General features: G+C 46.6%; 1 long non-coding RNA gene across 4 annotated transcripts in view; it reads left to right on the forward strand.

Moving 5' to 3' along the window:
* The first annotated feature begins 7817 nt into the window (after positions 1 to 7817).
* Positions 7818 to 13432, forward strand: part of LOC123373871 — a 45038-nt gene continuing 39423 nt past the window's right edge. For all 4 annotated transcript variants that reach the window (XR_006580908.1, XR_006580907.1, XR_006580909.1 and 1 more), the window contains exons 1-2: positions 7818 to 7887; positions 13260 to 13429. This is a non-coding gene — a long non-coding RNA (uncharacterized LOC123373871). The remainder of the gene's footprint in view (positions 7888 to 13259; positions 13430 to 13432) is intronic.

Below are 13432 nucleotides of genomic sequence, written 5' to 3' on the forward strand. Positions count from 1 at the left end.
CCAGGCTTTTGAACAAGGTGCGTATGAGGGTTTACGCCCCTCGTTGCAGGGCAGCACGGCCTAGTGGCAAGAGTCCATAGGATAAGCCCTCATTGCAGGGCAGCATGGCCTAGTGGCCAGAGTCCATAGGATAAGCCCTCGTTGCAGGGCAGTACCCTGAGCCTCACTGGGGAGAAGGTACCAGTCCATCACCCCCACCCCCCACCCCGGATCTCTTTCTACCGGCCTGGGAGTTAGGGGTCTCCTACGAATCCCAAGGCTCTCCGCAGGTCTCCGGGTCCATCACCTCCCCTGGTTCCTCCCACAGTAGGGGTTCGTGCCAGCCCGTAGAAGCCTCCATTCCTAGCAGCTTCAAGAGTGTCGGCTGGTCCGCCGCAGGAGCTTCCCGGTTGGGTCCTTCCCCTGCGGCTACCAGCCCAGAGTGAGTTGAGTTCCCTCCTTTTATGCTCCTAGAGCATTTGGAGCATGCCCAGTACAAACGGGGTGGGACTTCCTCCGTCAGAGCTACTGGTCTTATGCCCCTGGGGCTAGTGCGGGGCGGGACTGCCCAGTCACAGTGGGCCAGATGCACCTTCCCCCTTACACTGGATTAAATCTGTGGTCATGCCACTGAAGTCAATAGGTCAACACAGCTGTGAGCGGAGACTCTGGCCCCGTGGCTCTGTTTGATGCAGCCCTATGCACTTGCAGCACCCAAAGCGGTTACGTGGGGGATGGTTTACAGGTCACCATGGGATGGGGAATCAATGGCCTGCCTGGAGCAGTTCCAAGCGTACAGGTGTCCACACCTGAGACCCTTCCCACCATGGACACTGACTGGCTCCCCGCTCAACCAAGCAGACTGGGACTGAACGGGCCATGGAGTCAGAACTCCCCTCCCTTCCCTGGAGGTGGTTCCTCCCTTCAGCGGTGAGGGGAATTGCGAGAGACTTATGCATATTCCTCACTCCCAGCATGAGTGAATGGGGAGGTGCAAGTCTGCAGGCTTGTCAGTCTAGCACCTCCCAAACTGCAGGGCAAATGCAGCCTCCTGCCTCTCCGGCAGAGCTGCCAAGGGGCCGGGCAAACCTGGGCAACGTGTTCTGCATTGGCGCTGCATTTGCTTCCACACCCCAGCCATTAATTCTCACAGATAACTCCAGGAGCCGCAGGGGACCCAGCTGTCCCAGAGACTCCTCCCCCGACCTCCAGTCCCATGCCTGCCAGCGCTGACAGCTGCAGATTCCTGCTCTCTGAGGTGGCAGGGCATTCTCAGGTGAGTGCCCAGGCCCTTGCAATTTGCTCTCCCTTGTGGTCTGCAAACATAGGCCCATCGGCAGTCACTGCATGCACAAACCAGGCACACAAATTCATGCTTGTGCGCGCGCACACACACACACACACAGTTCACTTGGTGCTGAAAAGAAGCTTTCGTAGAATCATAGAATATCAGGGTTGGAAGGGACCTCAGGAGGTCATCTAGTCCAACCCCCTGCTCAAAGCAGGACCAATTCCCAACTAAATCATCCCAGCCAGGGTTTTGTCAAGCCTGACCTTAAAAACGTCTAAGGAAGGAAATTCCACCACCTCCCTAGGTAACCCATTCCAGTGCTTCACCCCCCCCCTAGTGAAAAGGTTTTTCCTAATATCCAACCTAAACCTCCCCCACTGCAACTTGAGACCATTACTCCTTGTTCTGTCATCTGCTACCACTGAGAACAGTCTAGATCCATCCTTTTTGGAACCTCCTTTCGGGTAGTTGAAAGCAGCTATCAAATCCCCCCTCATTCTTCTCTTCTGCAGATTAAACAATCCCAGTTCCCTCAATCTCTCCTTATAAGTCATGTGCTCCAGCCCCCTAATCATTTTTGTTGCCCTTCACTGGACTCTCTCCAATTTATCCACATCCTTCTTGTAGTGTGGGGCCCAAAACTGGACACAGTACTCCGGATGAGGCCTCACCAATGTCGAATAGAGGGGAATGATCACGTCCCTCGATCTGCTGGCAATGCCCCTACTATACAGCCCAAAATGCCATTAGCCTTCTTGGCAACAAGGGCACACTGACTCATATCCAGCTTCTCGTCCACTGTAACCCCTAGGTCCTTTTCTGCAGAACTGCTGCCTAGCCACTCAGTCCCTAGTCTGTAGCAGTGCATGGGATTCTTCCATCCTAAGTGCAGGACTCTGCACTTGTTCTTGTTGAACCTCATCAGATTTCTTTTGGCCCAATCCTCTAATTTGTCTAGGTCCCTCTGTATCCTATCCCTACCCTCCAGTGTATCTACCACTCCTTCCAGTTTAGTGTCATCTGCAAACTTGCTGAGGGTGCAGTGCACACCATCCTCCAGGTCATTAATGAAGATATTGAACAAAACCGGCCCCAGGACCAACCCTTGGGGCACTCTGCTTGATATTGGCTGCCAACTAGACATGGAGCCATTGAGTCCAAAGATCTAGCCAGCTTTCTATCCACCTTATAGTCCATTCATCCAGCCTATACTTCTTTAACTTGCTGGCAAGAATACTGTGGGAGACCATATCAAAAGCTTTACTAAAGTCAAGGACTAACACATCCACTGCTTTCCCCTCATCCATAGAGCCAGTTATCTCATCATAGAAGGCAATTAGGTTAGTCACCACCCATGTTTCATCCACCCAAAAGTTCAAAGTCAAGGAATTATGGAGTTGAGTCCACATGGGCCATATTTCAATTCCACACACATTGAAACATCCACACCAACTCCCCAGCATGCACCTCCTCTGAGCCTGGCCTCTCCACCCCCTCTTAGTCTCCTGCTGGTGTGCAAGGGAAGCAGCCAGAGTTGTGACTGAGGGACAGATTGCTAAGACAAATTTTGTCCCGTCCCTAAATGGTGAACCCTTTCCATGCTCCTGCTTGCCCTGCCCTTGCACTGCCCCCTTGACAAGTTGCCAGGCAGGGCTCATCCCCTGTATACACTCCTATTGCATGGATCTATCAGGTTAAAAGCATGTGGGCATTGTAGACTCATAGACTCATAGACTTTAAGGTCAGAAGGGACCATTATGATCATCTAGTCTGACCTCCTGCACAATGCAGGCCACAGAATCTCACCCATCCACTTCTATAACAAACCCCTAACCTATGTCTGAGTTATTGAAGTCCTCAAATTGTGGTTTGAAGACCTCAAGTCTTCAAGTGACCCGTGTCCCATGCTGCAGAGGAAGGCGAAAAACCTCCAGGGCCTCTGCCAATCTGCCCTGGAGGAAAATTCCTTCCCGACCCCAAATATGGGGATCAGTTAAACCCTGAGCATGTGAGTAAGACTCACCAGCCAGCACCCAGGAAAGAATTCTCTGTAGTAACTCAGATCCCAACCCATCTAACATCCCATCACAGACCACTGGGCATACTTACCTGCTGATAATCAAAGATCAATTGCTAAATTAATTGCCAAAATTAGGCTATCTCATCATACCATCCCCTCCATAAATTTATCAAGCTTAGTCTTAAAGCCAGATATGTCTTTTGCCCCCACTACTCCCCTTGGAATGCTGTTCCAGAACTTCACTCCTCTAATGGTTAGAAACCTTCATCTAATTTCAAGTCTAAATTTCCTAGTGTCCAATTTATATCCATTTGTTCTTGTGTCCACATTGGTACTAAGCTTAAATAATTCCTCTCCCTCCCTGATATTAATCCCTCTGATATATTTATAAAGAGCAATCATATCCCCCCCTCAACCTTCTTTTGGTTAGGCTAAACAAGCCAAGCTCTTTGAGTCTCCTTTCATAAGACAGGTTTTCCATTCCATTCCTCGGATCATCCTAGTAGCCCATCTCTGAACCTGTTCCAGTTTAAATTCATCCTTCTTAAACATGGGAGACCAGAACTGCACACAGTATTCCAGATGAGGTCTGGTCTTTTGTCAAGCCTGACCTTAAAAACCTCTAAGGAAGGAAATTCCACCACCTCCCCAGTACCTTATTTAACGGTACTAACACCTCCTTATCTTTGTTGGCAATACCTCGCCTGATGCATCCTAAAACTGCATTAGCTTTTTTAACTGCCATATCACATTGGCGGCTCATAGTCATCCTGTGATCAACCAATACTCCGAGGTCCTTCTCCTCCTCTGTTACTTCCAACTGATATGTCCCCAATTTATAACTAAAATTCTTGTTATTAATCCCTAAATGCAACTCCACTGATCTTATCACCAGCCTTCTGAAGACTGGAGAGTTGTAAGTTTCATCAGTTTACCCCAGCTGCTTGCCTTCTTGCTGTCAACACTTCCCAGAAGAAGGGCTCAAAGCTGTGCTCTCAGCCTTGATACATTATGATGTACACGCCAGTCGGCCGTGCTTGGCTTACACAGAACTTGGCCCTGCTGGTTGCTAGGCCAGAACAATCCATCAGCTTCCAGAGTTACAACAGGAGTCGTCTTGGAAACACTCTGATACCAAGGCAGCCAAATGGCTATTTAACGACAGAGCTCATGTACATCTAGTGGGCCACCTACGCTCTACTAAGCACTCTCATGTGGCCAGTAGTTGCCTTAACCTTGGATCTGGGAGCTTGGCCAGCTGAGACACCCAGGCTCAGAATGGGATGTGCCCAAGTAGAAACCACCCGATTAGAATGGGGAATAATGTGGCTCACACAAGGGGCTGCAGCTCTGCATTACACGAGGATGGTTGCAGTAGGCTTAATGTTATGCAGCCGAACTAGGGGCCCAATTCTGCTCCTGTTGAAGTCAATAGCAAAACTCCCATTGACTTCCACAGGAACAGGACTGGGCCCCAGTCACCTCCTTAGTCTCCTAGCAAGTTGTCACTAGAGCTGGGCAAAACGTTCATCAAAAAATGCATTGGCAGGTCGACCAAGGCTATTCGTGAATCCAACATAAATTGGCCGAATAGTTTCAGCCAAAAAAAAAAAAAAAAAGAGACTGGAGGCTCAATTCACGAGAAAGGCACCAGAGGAGGACAACACTCACTGCAGTGGTGGGGGATCCACATGCAAATCCCCGCTTTGCACAGTGACTTGACCTTGGTCTCCCTGCCAGGTGAAAGCCTGACTCACAAGGTTCTAGGCTATGCTGGGACAGGGCTCGGTCTCGCCTGTTGTACAAATACTTGAATAGTCTTTGGGCCAGCAAAAGAGAGAGAGAAATAAAGTGGTTAGGGACTCAGCTGGGAAGGGGGGGGGCAGGGGCAGGATATCAGGTTTCCAGTCCCTGCTCCAATGACTTTTTGGGTCCTTACACATGACAGTCTCCTGACAGCTAGATCTACTAGCAGAAGAGTCTCCCAAGGCACGCGGACTGACAGGAAGCGCACTGAAGTTAGTGGGAGTCGTTCCATAGGCTTTGATTTAGGACCCTGACACCTTTTAGAAGGTGCCTGCCCAAAGCACTGGCAGGTCTGCTCTGGGGAGCTGTGCTGCCTGGGCAGGGTGGTGAGCTAGCTGCCCCATAGCTATGTCCGTCCCCAGTCCCTGTGATGGCGCATGATCCTGACAAGGACGCTTCCCTCTGCTATGGTCAATGTGACTGGAAGGCGACACCATGACACATACAGAGAGAGGGCAGCTTTGCTTGGTGCGTGTCCCGCTCCCATAGGGCAGCAGAGAGGTTACGTGATTTATGAGCCTGCATTCTGAGAGCGTGCGGTAGGTGTGGAGATTAGCTGTCACCGACAGATGCAGTACATTAAGCATGTTTTCAGCAATCAGCTGTTATTTATTTTGACAAACAATAACTCATTAGGTGTAAATGAAATTTATCTCTGGGAAGCTTCAGTGAAAACGAGGCTTTTTGCTTCAGTGGAAAGAAGGGCTGTAAAAAAATCTCTGTCTAGGAGTCTGAAAGATGCACTGGAGCAAGGTTATTTCAAGAAGGATGCCTTGGAATACTACCAGAGCTTGTAGAAATCAATGTTCTGTTAGGGCCAGGGTTTCAAGTGCTCAGCACCCAACCGGGGGCAGAACTCCGCTCCCATGTAGCACATGGCCTCAACTGTGCGTAGTTATGGAATTTCTGTCCTTAGTGTCCGGAGATTCAGTTAGGTGCTATATTCCCAAACAAAGAGACTTAGGGAGGATGGTTGGGAGGATTATTGGATACTGCTTTGCCGTAATAATTTTTAATTAACATTTTCCATCAGTGCATTTAATGTAAAAGATCATTATAGTGCAGATGAGATGTTGAGTACAATTTTCTAAGAAATTTGGGAGTCTAAGTCCCATGGAAAGTCAATGTGACTGAACATGCTAAGCGGAGCTGGTCAGAAAATGGAACTTCCATGGGAAATATTTGTATTGCCAAGCTTAGTTTCCATTTCAAATTGCAACGGAAAGTTGAAATATCAAAAAAATAATAATTCTGAGAAGTTCCAAATCAGACACATCCAAATGAAGACTGACATTTTCAATTTCAACAAAATTCAAGTTGTTGCTCTGAATTAACCTCTCAACATAAAATGCCCCCCCCCACGGGGGCGGGATTTTTAAACAAATCAAACAAACCAAATGCAACCTGAAGACGCCACAGCATCTGTATTGAAACAAAATGAAAAGCTGTCCTTATATTGAATGTCAATTCAAAATAAAATCTTTGTTTTGAAGCTGTCTTTTGGCAGGAAAGTTTTCCACACCAAGATTTCCACCCACTCTACTAAGTCTCTTCAATCCTCTTGAAAAATCTGTCACAGCAATCACTATAGATCTACCCGTTGATCACAAGGGAGTCTGGTGGATTCTCTTTAAGAGGGTGCAGTTCCAACTGAGGTTGGTCTGTTGCCATCGAATTAACCTTTGTTTTTCTGGTACAACACTCTTGGATTTAAGAGTTCCCTGTGCATTGTTTCAAGTGTGACAGCTCGATTCACCCAGCCATTGGTTCAAGGATTAAACATAGGAACTATCACATGAAACAAATGAATTAATATATACTGCTCAGGCTAGTGTCTTGAGATGTTCCTGGTATATATCCTCCAGCCATTAGAAGGAGAGATAATTACACACACTTGAACAGGCTGGAATGGGTTCAGCGGGGAGCAGTGGTGCACAAACATGCATGCAGTAGAGCTGGGTCTAGCCAGTAGGTAGTAAAGGGAAGTCATTTCACCTTCTCCTACATCTGTTTCCCCTCCCACTCCAGGTCTGTCCTGTCTATTGAGCTGTGGGTGCTCTGGGACAGGGATAGCTTCTGACTATGTGTTTGTATTCTGCCTGGCCCAATGAGACTCCAATCTCAGTGGTAGTCTCTAGGTGCACTTACAATAGATATAAATATTATTATTAAACACACACATATACAAATGTAACTAAAAATGTAGGCAAAGTATTTAAAGGGCATAGTATTGACAGTCATTAAAAAGTATAATTATAGCCTTTCAATGACAAAGCAACAGCTCTTTAATAATAACCAGATACAAGGCGGGGGGGGGGGGGCATCATTTATTTTCCCAACTCTCTGCTAAGACATATTCTAACCACAGCCTTTCATTAAGAATTTGTATTCTGTTGTCCTATGGTTTGTCTAGAGACAAAACTATCAGCTTTTGCCTCCTCTTTCTGGGTAGGGACAATTCAAACTTCTATCCCAAGAGCCAAGTAATTAGCCTTTAGCCTGCAAACCTGGCTATCTAGCTCTACTCAAAATGGGATCTAGCCCCAGATTCCCTGGACCTGGGGAAACTTGGCCACAAAAGGTGGTTTTCTGACTCATTTTTGCAGTTGAGAATTTAGAACAGAAGATGATTCTGCACCTGCATCCTCATTTGTTACCACAGTTCCATGCGGCCATGTAAACATTCTAGGGTTCACCATAGGTAGCCTCAGAATATATACAGTTTTATTTAGATCCACTGCACATCAGATATCGGGCCTTACCTTTTCTTGGATACCAGATCCAGATCCAGGTAGTAAAAACATCACATAGTTTGTTAGAAATAAACATCATCTGTGCATAGCAAGAGCGGCTTACCCTGTTGTAGGCAGCATTTGTAGCTATGCTGGGTGCGAGTTTTCTCTCCATAATACAATTAACACTGTGACAGCAGAAGATGTGGAGAGCTCTTGAATCACCTCTGGAGTTCACAAACTCTGCAGGGGGAAGTGGGTGGAGTTTACATACTCTGCAAAGAGTCATGTGAGGAATGTATACATTGTGCAAAAGGAAGCTTGAAGAGATTATAATCTCTGCAGGGAGAATCATGTAAAGTTTGCCTGAACTAGAGAATTACCCTGAATCAACTACAACAGCTGCAAATGCATCCAGTATAGAGTATTAATGAATCAGAAAATATTAGAGATTATTATTAATTGCATAGTGCTTCATAATATGCTAGGTGCATTACAGACATATAATAAAAGAGAAGTTTATTTGTATTTCTTTGAAAGGCCTTTGTCATTAACTTTTGGAGCTGGAATCAGATCAAATCCAAACTTCAACCAAATTCTGGAGCCCATTCCCAGAAATACTCTAGATCTGGGGGTAGCTTCTCCCTGCAATGTGTCTACACCTAAGGGGTAACTCTGGTTTAGGCAGGGCCGGCTCCAGGCACCAGCTTATCAAGCAGGTGCTTGGGGTGGCCACTCCGGAGCGGGGCGGCACTTTCAGATATTTGGCGGCAATTCGGCAGAGGGTCCCTCACTCCCATTCGGAGCTGTCATAAATAAACAGATCAGGGTTAAGGTCTCTTTTCCCTGGAAAGGGTTAACATGTAGTACCTGGTGACCACCTGACCAGAGGACCAATCAGAGATAAGATTTTTTCAAATCTCTGTGGAGGGAAGCCTTTGTCTGTGTGAGAACTGTTTTTGAATCTAACAGAGGACAGTCATGTCTCCAAGTTCTCCTGGAGTAGTTTCTACTAATTAATAGTGAGTATTAATTAGAAAGGCAAATTAGTCTTATGATTTGATTTCTATATTTGCAATTGTGTGTTTGCTAAAGGAAATGCTTTATTCCTGTTTGCTGATATTGCTTTTACTGAGAAAAGGGGGAGAGGGGATTCTCTCCAGAGATTGATAAGGTTATACCCTATGAGTGTCCAGCTTGGGCTCATAGAGATTCTGTACTTTCTTTTTGTTCTCTTAATAAATTCTTTTCTTTTCTTTGGACTTGGTTAATTTCTTCCCTTGGGGAAATTCAGGGGAAGGGGAGGGGGAAGTGGGCTACTTCCCTGTGTGTAGAGATTCAAGGCGTTTGAATCCAGGCATTCTGTCTCCGGAGCAGGCTGGAGAGAGGGAAGAGGGGGGGAGGTTCCTCCTCTGTGAATTGATCTGTGTTCCCAAGGGGGGAAACAGGGGTGTCCCGGCCCACGGAATTGACCGGGTGGTGGCAGCCGAAGGGGAGACCTACCCTAGGATTTTGGGGTGGGGGGAAGACATGCGGGTCCTCACTTTGAAACCGCCCAGTTTCAAGTGAGGGTAGACTCTGACAGGAGCAAAGGACCTCCCGCTGAATTGCCACAGATCGCGATCGTGGATTTTTTTTTTTTTTTTTTTTTTTGGCTGCTTGGGGCAACAAAACCCCTGGAGCCAGCCCTGGGCTTAGGCAAGTGTGTGGGGAGGTGATCAGAGCTGTGCGAATAACTAATATTTTGGTTTGCTGGCAGTTCTGAAAAAAACTAGTTTTAAGTAGACCCAAAAGCAAAAACATTTGGCCTTTTCAACAGATCAAAAAGATGGACAATATTTTGTTTCGGGTTGAACAAAACATTTCAATTTGAGGCATCGTTCATTGTTTTCTAAATAAAAACAAAGGAAATGAAGGGCTAGGGTCACACAGGGACTTAGATGCCATTCACAATACCAAGGAGGAAATCATAGTACCTTTCCCATATGTTAGTGGGTAACACATTCACCTGGGCTGTGGGAGATCCAGATTCAATTCCCTCATTCTACAAGAGGCACTTGTCCTTATGTTTCCTCTGCAGTCAGTGGGTAGCCTGACCAACAGGCTGTTCAGTCTCTCAACTCTGTATATATTGGTCCAAAGAGTGAGAATGACTCTACAACCTTGTGGGTAGGGCCAGGGCCGGCTCCAGGCACCAGCCCAGCAAGCAGGTGCTCGGGGCAGCCAATGGAGAAGGGCGGCACATCCAGCTCTTCGGCCACAATTTGGCGACAGGTCCCTCTCGGAGCGAAGGAGCACCTGCCGAATTGCCCCCGAAGACTGAAGTGGCGGCGGTAGAGCTGATTGCGATTGTGGCTTTTTTTTTTTTCCTGCTGCTTGGGGCAGCAAAAACCCTGGAGCCGCCAGCAGGGAGATACGCAGGGTCAGTCCCTCCGTAGAACATTCTGCAAAAAACCCTCTTTGACTGAAACAATTCCCCCAAATCTACACCAAGTCACAGAATGTTTCAATTGCCCCAATCTGCATTTTTTGGTGCAAAAAATTTTGCCTGAAAATTGTCACCCAGCTCTAGAAGATGTTGACATAGAGACAAGCTAGAGGAGAGAGCAGGAAGGAAAGGCAGCTGGGGAAATGGGTGGAGGAGAGCACGGCTGGTATGGTTGAGTGAGGTTAGACTAGAGAAGAAATATAGAGAAAAGAAATAAAAGTTCAACCTTGATGTCTCTGAGCAGCCAGGAAGAGCGTGAAATAATTACAGAAGTGCTGGGAAGGCAAATGGCTGCTTAACACCCATGCTCCCTCCGCATCTCAGATCAGGTTGTTTATTTCAGATGTTTTATAATGTCTCTAATCTCAGACAAATGAGCCTGACTGCTCCTCTTGTGTCTGTCTGAAAAGTTTGGCAGGCTGGATGTTAGAATCTGAAAGCTCCGATGGCAGAGTAAAGCCAGCAGGATAAGGCCGGACCACTTGGGGATCAATGATGCGGGCTGCATCAGAGTGTTTTGACACTGAGCAGTGAGCTCAAAGGAAGGATGCTGGACCCTTCTGCACCAGAGAGAGGAGCAGGCTGCTCAGACTCCTTCCCTACTCCAGGGCCACCCAGCCTACTGCCCTCTGAAATCCTGACAATGGAGCCATTGGAGGCTGCTCCTGAAGAGGAAACTATCCACCAGAGGGGGCAGGAGCCCACCGTTTCCCCACCAACAAAGAGTTGCCAACTCACAATTTTATCACAAGTCTCACCATGACTGGTGTAGTTCTTAAAGCACCAGCTGCTGGAGTCATGTGAATTCATGAGACTCTCAGCTTTTTTTAAAAAGTATGTTTCTAGCCTTTGTGATTGCAGAGAAAAGCATGACACTGTGACCCCAGTGTATCCTAAAGGATCCAAGGCCAGAAGGCCCATAAGAACCCCAAATGTATATTTGTTTTTAAATCACATGATTTTTCAAGCCAATCTCATGATTTTTGGAGCCCAACTCATGGCTTTTGAACATTTGGGGTTGGCAATTCTAGGGAGCTACTGTAGCAGGTCAGTACTGATGGAGAGTGACCTACCCTATCTCAGCCCTCCAGACCAGTGCAGAGGAAGTTGGGGTACTACAAATGCAGCACCAGTGCTGGGCATTCTCCTGTGCTGTCGTTCATTGAGTAAAGAACAGAAATTGGCATGATTTTTTTCAAGTGTTCATTCTTGCTCCTCTTCCTCAGGTTCACCATCGCTGTTCTGAACCCCCTGTGTTGCTGCAAGTCCATTGGGATTAATTGCTTTGCAATAGTGGGGGAGAAAATAGTCTTGGCAATTTCAGGGAGATCCAATTTATGTCTCCTGAGCAAGTGTTTAGCTCAGACCTTTATCCCCCTCCTCCTCCCTCCATGAAATGTAATAAGGGTTTTTCCAATACCACATGTTCTAAGTAGATAATTATATGGTGTAACTGTGTGACTGAACGGAGTTGCACTCATTTTTTCATTAGGCTAATGAAGTAAACACTTGATGATAATTAGCTAAAATTACTTTGGGGATAAAAGAAAACCTAGAGAAGTGAGCACAGCAAAATCTGGCAGGGACTGTCTTTTTGTCCAATGTCAGTACAGTGCCTAGCACAGTGGGGTTCTGGTCTATACCTAGGGCCCATAGGCACTCTGGTAATGATCATAATAAATAAGGAGTGAGACATGGTTAAGTTAGTAGCCTAGAATCGGGTTTGGGTCCCAGCTCTGCCACAGATTTCCTGTGTGGACACAGACAAGTCACATCATCTTTCTGACCTCAGCTCTCTATTTTACATATAGGGCTACTGAAACTTCCTGTATCGCACCCTTTGTCGTCGTCTCTATTTTAATTTTGGATGAGACCTCTATGTGCTACTGTACTGACAGTAATAATAAATGGTGATGTCTTATGCTTCATGTGGCCTCATTCACTCAAAAGGATCCAGAAGACTATATGTCAAAGGTTCATTTCACTAGCCTCTGGCATACATTCCCTTCTAGAGTGGGACTTGATAGCCACTCTGCATTCACACCAGAACAGAAGGAAAGAAGAATGTATAGTTTCCTCTTTTGGACTGAGTGGGTAGCCAGTATCTGGGGCCTTGCTGGGTTGTTTCTGTTAGGAGGTGAAATGGAAGATGCACGTTGGGTATTTCTTTGGTGCAATCATGTTAGTTACCAAAAAATGTGCACAAAATCCCATTTCCCTGAACACAGCAGAAACAAACAGCAGGCAGTTCCCTTGCTCCCAATGTCAAAACCTGCCTTTCCAGAAAGTATTGTGCCCCAAGGAGCAATGTCTCTCTGCTCTCTCACAGCCATGCGTGTGGCTGCTTATCTCACTTTCTGGCTCTACACTATCACTCTTGTCAGTAAAACTTTTGTTGGTCGGGGTGTGAAATAACTGACAAAAGTTTCACTGACAAAAGTGTGAACAGTGCTATGTCAGTGGGAGAGCATCTCCTGCTGACATAGCTACCACCCCTCAGTCCACATGTCTTAGCTTTTGATCAGTGTTGCCATATGGCCCATTGCCTTGGGCAGTGGCTTCTTCCTGTTGCCATCTATCACTCCATAAAGGGACATTTAATTGCTTCTTTCATTTACCATGAATAAAGGATGGCTAGTGCCCCCATCAGCTTTAACCAGGTCCATGACTGATGGCAGCTGTTATCACCTCCCAGCACAGCAGTATCCATTTGAAACTACAAGGTGAGCTGAAGGTAGGCAGGATGCAATTACTGTTATTGGTGTATGGCTGTAACAACCCTGCATTTACAAAGACGCCCCTGGGATTTTAATGACCACAGACTGTCAGGGACTTGGATTTACATTTCCTCTGAAAGATCTTATCTGACTTTGGCTGATGCGTTTTTTCATGACAACTGAATTAACTACCCATAAAGAGGGTGGCTCATTCTTTGTTTACCAGGTTACCCATGAAGGCCCATTAGCAGTGCTGAAAGTTTGACCAATTTGGAGACCAACAGAAATTTAGATCCTGCCCCGGAAGAACGCCAACTATATACGAGTCTGCAGAGATGGAGGCTGGAGGACTCAACTTAGCCAGGAGTCTTTTTCAGAGTTAATCACGTCTCTAAGGTA

This window comes from Mauremys mutica, chromosome 7 (genome assembly GCF_020497125.1).
Source record: "Mauremys mutica isolate MM-2020 ecotype Southern chromosome 7, ASM2049712v1, whole genome shotgun sequence".
NCBI lineage: Eukaryota > Metazoa > Chordata > Testudines > Geoemydidae > Mauremys > Mauremys mutica.